We start from the raw sequence: 8,624 nt of genomic DNA on the forward strand, positions 1-8,624 counted from the left end.
AACTGTAAATAAAGCAATATAGAGTATGCAGCACGTACTCCTCATCCTTCCGCTGGGCACGGGACTCTGCTTTAAATCAACACTTTCCACCTTGGTATCTGCTCAGATCAATAAAATGAAGATTTTAGTGAGAGGGCTGTGGCAAGAACCTTCTTCCTCGGTATCTAGTTTTCAATGTAAAATGATTTTTTTAAACGGACGAAGTTTTAGCTAAATTAGTTCCCCAACTCCATCGTGGGCTCAGGTTGTATGTATGTGTAAATAAACTCTAGATCCTGAAGACACCACAATTTCCTCTGTCCCTCATTCTGAGGAAACCAGAGATTGGTACCGCTCAGAGATTGGGGTAGTGTGCGACAATATAGTAGAAGAGGATGTTTTGTTTTGTTTTCTGTCTGCACTTTCAGAGATTATTTATTATTATTGTTATTATTATTATTATTATTATTCAGCAACTTATAATTTTTTTCACAAATGAAAAAATAAATGAAGAAAACAAACCCCAAAATAAGAGGAAAAAACCCCAAAGCCTTCAACATTTGTTCTTGGCTGACCGAATCCACTTCCCGTGAGAGTCCCCTTTCACAGCTCTTCCCTAATCCTCTAGAAATCGCCTGCTCTCTCTCTCTACAGCTGTCGATTCTCCCTGATAAAACTATTTGTTCAATTATTCTTGGCAGAAATATCACGGCCAGCCTCAAAGGGCTCCAAGCCCCAGAACTCGGCCAACTTCAATCGCACCAGACCCATGACAAGGCGGCCTGTTGGGACTCAGGCCTGTTTGAAGCCTGCTCTGTCCATCTCGGGCTGGGCACTCTGCCGCTGCCCTTTGCCTTTGCTAACACACCCAAATGCCCGGAGGGGCATTTGTGGCCGTGTGGGGTGGGCGGCATTGGCGGGAGGGGGGTGGGTGGGAGAGGAAGAAAGGAAATGCCGTGATAGCACTGCGAGAATGCTTGTGCGATAAGATAATTACAAATGAAAGAGAGATTAGCAGAGGCTGTCGGGACAAATGCTTCCAAAATGGTTTCTGAGGCGCTGGCGGTTTGTTCTAACAGGGAGAGTCAGCTGCAGCTGCCGTCTCCATGGTAACCCTGGGCAACAAAGGCCCCGCCAGGATCCCCTCATGAAAATGGAAGGCTAGTCGGGAGGTTGGGGGGAGAAGAGATGACAGACTGGGCCAGACCTGCGTCACACAAATGGACTGGTAATTAACACATTTTTCCCCCTTCCCCACACTTGTCTCTCTCCAGCCTCTGCCCACCCAACGGGGCTTTTTCGGAAACATTAAAACCCAACTAATAAATGGCTTACAGCTGCTGAAAGATGAGCCCTGTCTGGCTGAGACTCTGGCGGTCACCTGCTTCCCACCCCCCACCCCTCGCCGACACCCTCCATTGATCTTCCAAGGGGTCCTGCCTGAACTTTTTCCTAGACGGAGACCAGCATTTCAACATGGCACAGAAATCCACAAATGGCCCAGATTCCAGGCAGGCACACCACGGCCCAGAGCCCAGACAGCACAGCCGCCGGGCTTAGCAACAGGGCAACCAAACTCCGGCCACAGCTTCGCTAATAGCTCACCTGCTTTCTGTGAGCCATATTTCACCTGGGCTGTTTGCATGGCACCTGGTACCCTGGATAAGGTCACTCATTTAGCAGCATGTCAAAAACTGATCTGTTGACCTAGTTCATGCCTAGGGGGAAGGCAGTTGAGGGAGAGAGGCTGCAGAAGGGGCCAAGCGCTTGTAAGGCTGTAGCAGACCTTCCAAGTGCCCCTATTTTCCAGGGACAGTCCAAGATTTACAGAAGCCATCCTGGTTTCTGATTGGATCCTGGAATGTTTTCCGTAAAGATAAAGGGACCCCTGACCATTAGGTCCACTCGTGACCGACTCTGGGGTTGCGGCGCTCATCTCGCTTTATTGGCCGAGGGAGCCGGCGCACAGCTTCCGGGTCACGTGGCCAGCATGACTAAGCCGCTTCTGGCGAACCAGAGCAGCACACGGAAACGCCGAGAAAGGGAGAAAAGCTTATCTCCATGCCACGCATAATTTCATAAACGTCTACCATGTCTCCTGTCATTCGCCTTTTCCCTAAACGAAGAGGTTCCAGATGCTGCAATCCTCCTTCATAGAGAAATTACTCTGTCCTCTTGACTGGGATAGCTCAGTCAGCAGAGTCTGAGACTCTTAATCTCACTGTTGTGGGTTCGAGAGAGCCCCACGTTGGGCAAAAGATTCCTGCATTGCAGAGGGTTGAACTAGATGGCCCTCAAGGTGCCTTCAAACTCTTCAGTTCTATGATTTTGATTGCCCTTGGTTGTTGTGCTCAAGTCTTGCTTCCCATGTAGGCATCTGATTGGCCACTGTGAGTACAGGATGCTGGGCCACATGCTTCATTAGAGTCCTTCTGATGCAGCTCAGGGTCCTCCTTACATTCTTAACGTGGATTTTGAGGCAACTCTTCTCCATGACTTTATGACCTTGAACCCTTCCTCCATTCATCAACTCAGAAGACGTATGGATGTTAACACATTCCATGTTTGTCTGAGGAAGACCCAGCAGGAGCAAAGCCAGCGATCTGGTTTCCTTCTCCTCTTGCTGAGCTCCGTGCTCAAACGGCCCATTTCTTGTGGGGAGGAGGAGGGGACACTCTGATTCAGAGGCTTCCTTTTTCCAACAGGTTCTGCATCTCTCTGTGTGTTTGTAACATCAGCAGCCGCCCAGCCAAGCTTGTGGCATTTGCCGATGGGGAAAACAGGCTGAGATCGGGATGTTGTGCGTTGACGCCATGGGGCTGCGCATTGCAGATTGTTCCACCTGGCGAGGCGAGCGGCTGAACGGGACTTCAACTCTCAATGACCTCCTGGGAGCACAAGCAGATCCAAAGCCACCCCCTTTCTCCCTTGTTGTAATGCAAAGTGGGGAGTGATATTCCTTCATTTGTCGCAGGCCTGTATAAATTGCCACTTTCCTCGCCAGATCTACATGCAGGACCACCGGGGGGGGGGGGGGGGAGGAATATAGATGCTTTCTAGAGGCTTTTGAAAAGCAGAGATGGCATTAAGTGGAGGGCTCCCCCCTCCCATGCCCAAGCTGCCTAAGGGATATACAGACCCAGCTCCCATTAAAATTAATAGTCCAGATCTTCCCCTTAATGTTCTAAAAGGTTTTCCTCCTTTCAACTGGTCTTGAGCGAGAACATTATAGCAGATAAATAGAAACTCTTTCCTCCGCTTCGGAAGAGGTAAAATTCAGCTCCTATTAAAATCAAAAGAGCAACCCGCAATTTGGGGACTGTGAGCTTAGAACAAAGGCACACGGCAATTTCAACCCTGATTTCGCACATGGCCCAGGCAAACCAAAAAAACACAAAAGCAACACAAATGTGTACACCAACCTCTGCCAAGCTGGCTGGGACTGATGGAAATTGTAGACCATAACTTCTGGAGGGCACTAGGTTGATGAAGGCTGAAACAACCTTTGCTCATATTTTTATCTTAGCTCTTTCGCTTCTACATATGCACAGATGGGGTGATCAGATATTGGTGGTTGGACTGTAAGCAAAGGCATTAAAACAGTGTGGCTGCCAGATGTCCACAGCTGCCAAATGTAACTACTAGGGATGTAAGAAGGCACATTTCCCCACTCCAGCCAGTACTCTTTGCATGCAGCACTGTTTGCATTCCACTGCAGGCCAACTTCCACCAAAAATGAAATTTTTGCTGGGGCAAAATTATGTAACTTGCATAAGTGACATAAATCACTTTGTTGCTGCATTGTTGCACCCTGTTCATGTCTGTGCAAAGGAAATGCAGTGCAAATGAGGGGTGGATGTAATAAAGCATGTATGGCTTGCAGGCTGAAAGCAGCAACAGTAGCGAATGCGGATTGCATTCCCCGGATTGATTTCCAACACCACCCAATTACCACTCCCCTTTCCAATTTTGTCAGCATTCTCCAACGTCCCTGACAAACACATATTGCAGACTGAAGGAGACTCAAATAATGTCCCTCTTCCTTGTCTTCGAAGATAGATGGTTCCAGGGATGCAGCCACCAACGCCATTCCGATCAGTTTTCTTGATGATAAGATTCACCTTATGGATGATGGCACAGGGTGGGGGTGGGGACCTTTAGAAGAGAGAATTGCACAGAAAGCCCTCCTGCCATTTCTTTTCACAGGGCAATCCATCACCAAGAGCCCTTCCCATGCTGCCTCTGCTCAGAGCTCTGGCTGGAACAAAACTTCCTTTCTCTCCGTACCACCTGCACAAACGGGGTCCTGACCCAACCAAGCTGGAACTCTTCCTTGTCATGTCATCGCCGGCCTCTGCATTTTTACAGCGCGCAGTTGGTTGCCTGAAATCTGGCTGCTTTCTTGGCATCGGGGCAAGAAGTCTGCATAGTTCAGCATCACATTCTCTGCATGCGTGGACCTCAAACGCACAAAACGGCTCGTGGGAGTCAAAAGCTGAGTTGAGAGCTCTCTCTACAGTTGATAGACAAACCCCACAGGTCTGGCTATGCCTGCAAAACAAACTTGGTAGGGGCGCATGTCATGGAGAAGGTGGATAGATTTAGGAAAGATTTTCTCCCTCTCTAGAAGTCATGGGCATCCAGTGAAGCCGAATGTTGGAAGATGCAGGGCAGACAGAAAAGGAACGGAACTCACTTTCACAAGAGGCAGTGATGGCTATCAACTGGAATGGCTTTTACAGAGGGTAAGGCTTTTACATGGAGGATAAGATTATGGATGGCTATGTTTTGCCTCCGCAGTTGGAGGTACAGTGGTACCTCTAGTTACGGACTCGATCTGTTCCGGGGTGCCGTTCCCACCCTGAAAAGTCCGCAACTAGAGCACCGTTTCTGCGCATGTGTGCAGCACAATAGAGTGCTTCTGCACATGCACGAGGTGCACAGAGCACTTTTGCGCATGCATGAGACATGCAGGGCGCTTCTGCACATGCGCGCGCAGTGAAATCCAGAAATATACACTTCCGGGTTTGCTGCGTTCATATCCTGAAAAAACGCAACCAGAGACGGACGTAACAAGAGGTACGACTGTACTAATACTTCTGAATACCTGTAAGTGAAGTCAGTAGTGTGAGGAGGGCTCTTGTGCTCAGGGGCCCTGCTTTTGAGGGATCTGAGTGGCCACTGTGAGAACAGGATGCTGGACTTAATGGGCCACTGACCTGATCCAGAAGGCTTCTTCTTATGCTCTTAATAAGGATGAGTGCTCAGTTCAACTGGAAGCCACACTATATTCCAACATTAAACAGTTTCCTGAGAAAGAGGAGTGCAGTAACAGAAAAGCCCATCTTTGTGGTGGCAAAGTTTGAGGAGTGCATTTCTGGCATTGAGGACTTTCTGGAAGCCTCTTTGAAATCAGCTACTTGGCATGATTTGCCTCTCTTCCTCTCAACAGCATCTCATCACGTACTGCCTGAGGATATATAAACCGTTCACCCATAGCTTTAAAAACTGACATCTTCCTGTACTGCACATTCAGGGAGCCTGTGAATTTCAAGCTGGGCTGTGGAGGAATGATTTGGCTCAGAAAATGGAATTAAAGATGGATTATGTGAGGGGGAGAAATGAGCAGGCAAGTTACTGCCTCGCTTTTTCCCTGGAGTAGGTTTTGCCTCACCATACTGACATTTAAAGCACTCTTATACTGCTTCAACAGACATGGTATTCCCCACAGCATCCTAGGAAATGCAGTTCGTTCAGGGTGCTATGCAATATTATGAGACCCCATTCCTCTCCACCCCACCCCCCAAGCTACAATGCTTAAAATTCCCTGGGAAGAGGGATGGATGGTTAAACCACTCTGAGAATTGTAGCTCCATGAGGAGAATAGGGGTCTCTGCATGAACTACATTTCCCAGGATGCTTTGGAGGGGGACCATGACTGTTTAAAGTGGTATCATACTACTCTCTAACATGCTGCACAGGAAAATTGAGACACATGTATTTTGGGGCCAGGAACCAACACAGGACATCCTGGGATTCAGGATGGCTTCTGTAATTCCGGGATGTCCCACTTAAAACGGGACAGTTGAGAGGTATGTGTCATAGTGCTTTAAAGGTATTATGTGAATGTAGCTTAGGACTGCAGCCTAGGAGGACTTATGGAAGTGCTGGTCCTGATCTGAGTACCTCTTTTAACACTGTGCCCCCCCTGCTCTTGCAGTAGTAAAAAGGTAAAGGTAAAGGTACCCCTGCCCATACGGGCCAGTCTTGACAGACTCTAGGGTTGTGCGCTCATCTCACTCTAGAGGCCGGGAGCCAGCACTGTCCGCAGACACTTCCAGGTCACGTGGCCAGCGTGACGAAGCTGCTCTGGCGAACCGGCACCAGAGCAGCACACAGAACGCCGTTTACCTTCCCGCTATAAAGCGGTACCTATTTATCTACTTGCACTTAAGGGTGCTTTCGAACTGCTAGGTGGGCAGGAGCTGGGACTGAAGATGGGAGCTCACCCCGCCGCGGGGATTCGAACCGCCGACCATGCGATCGGCAAGTCCTAGGCGCTGAGCTTTTACCCACAGCGACACCCGCGTCCCTTTTTGCAGTAGTAGTGTGGAGCAAAAGAGCCTTACTTATAAGTTTAAGGTGACTATGTGTGCCCCATCCGTACCATACATCCAAGGACTCACCATAGGCATAGACATTCAAAGAATGACCTGCCGTCTCTTATCTCTCATTAGTTTAGCCTGCTGCACCCAATCACAACCGACCCATTGCTTTGAACAGTAAACATTGTTCCCTGTGGGTGAAAACGTGGCAGGGGGGTTGCTGGGGGGCAATGCTGACTGGGAAAATGCCAAGAAGGGAAATCTTGACGTGTCCCCATCCTCAGTGCTGCTTCTATGCTCGTGAACTCACCTGCCGAGGCTGCTTATTTGCATCCCAGTGCCGCATCTGCTAACCACAGTCCTGCCTCCCACATTTCTAAACCACAGAGCCTAGGGCTTGCCAATTGCAATTCGAATCCCCGCAACGGGGTGAGCTCCCGTTGCTCCCTGCTCCTGCCAACCTAGCAGTTTGAAACACTTCAAAGTGCAAGTAGATAAATAGGTACCACTCCGGCGGGAAGGTAAACGGCGTTTCCGTGCGCTACTCTGGTTCGCCAGAAGCAGCTTAGTCATGCTGGCCACATGACCCGGAAGCTGTAAGCCGGCTCCCTTGGCCAATAAAGCAAGACGAGCGCCGCAACCCCAGAGTTGTCCATGACTGGACCTAACAGTCAGGTGTCCCTTTACCTTTTTATTCCATATCCTCTAGCAAAAATAGAAACGTCCTAAGGAATGAAGACCATCCCAGAATCAAATCAGAAATTGGGATGGCTTCTGCAGATCCAGGACTGTCTACCTGGAAAACACGAGTAGTTGAAGGGTTTGTAATGCTGTATTTTGCATAATTTTGTATCACACACACACGAAAAAAGGTTAGACCTCCCATTAATTTCCACCTCCAACCTCCGTCTCACCCTCCTCTCTTCCATCATCCAGCATCGGGTTCTGAGCAGCTGTTTCCGAGCGGCACAGATTGTGCTTGAAGTGATACGTCAAAACACCATTAGCAAGGCCTGCCTGCTCTTCTCAGCCTCCCTGCTCTCCCAGCCAGGACAGTCTGGCGCTGAGACACCCGGCCTGGTGCTTTGAAGAGCCCAGTTTGTGCTGCACTCAGACAGCTGGGCCTTGCCAGAAACTGCCCTGCCCTCCCTCCCGAACCTTGGGGCTAAACTGGCGTTTTAAAATAGAGCTCTGCTCAGTGACGGGGGTGACAACTGTGCAATTATTTCCAACACTTGTTTACCGACTTGCTTGGGAAGTTGAACTTCCATCTGGTGCAAGCAAATGCAGTGGAGCGTTGACACGGCTGGCAAGAAGAAACTATCTGAAGAACTATGTGAAGAAGTGTGCACGCACACGAACGCTTATACCTAAAACTACTCAGTTGGTCTCTAAGGGGCTACTTTTTTATTTTGCAATTCTTCTGGGGGGATTCTTTTAAAGACTTTCTTAGATTATATAACTTTTTTGAAGTCTTGATTTTTTAAGGGAGTTTTTATCTTTTTAAGAAGAGCCTTTTAAACTATCTTTTTAAAGAATTGTTTTAATTTATTTTGACCACGGAAGACCTACTTGAATCAAGCAGAAACTATGTATTCATTGTTTTATTTATTATTATTAATAAATATCTGTATACTGCTGTGTCTCACAGTTTACAGCTATTTACAGCCATGAGAACCATACAATAAAAAGCCATGCAAAGTATATATATAAAAAAACAGATATCAGTTAACCATGGTGGAAGGGCGTATTCTTAATTGCCTGCATAGGCCTGGTGGAATAGAAGTTTTTCGGCAGGCATTTAAAAGTTTGCCTCGAAGGCACCTGCTGAATCTCAAGTGGCAGAGAGTTCCACAGGACTGGGCTGGTGACCATAAAGGCTTGGGGGTTGTTTTTTTGTTGTTGTTGTTTTTTGTCAAATGAGCCTCGCCAACTTGGGGAATGACTGACAGCATCCCAGCAAATGATCTCAGTGATCAAGCTGGAATAGAAGGGTTTGGGCAGTCCCTGACCTCAGTTGCCCAGGGCTTTTAATATTAA

The 8,624-nt window shown here is 48.3% G+C and overlaps 1 long non-coding RNA gene across 1 annotated transcript; it reads left to right on the top strand.

Annotated features, from left to right (window-relative positions):
• Positions 1–1,043: 1,043 nt before the first annotated feature.
• On the top strand, positions 1,044–8,090 carry LOC308464411. The gene is made up of 3 exons (XR_013980025.1): positions 1,044–1,207; positions 4,186–4,724; positions 7,521–8,090. It is a non-coding gene; the product is annotated as an uncharacterized lncRNA (long non-coding RNA).
• The last annotated feature ends 534 nt before the right edge of the window (positions 8,091–8,624 follow it).

Source organism: Podarcis pityusensis (assembly GCF_964106645.2).
Source record: "Podarcis pityusensis genome assembly, chromosome: 15".
NCBI classification, from domain to species: Eukaryota; Metazoa; Chordata; class Lepidosauria; order Squamata; family Lacertidae; genus Podarcis; species Podarcis pityusensis.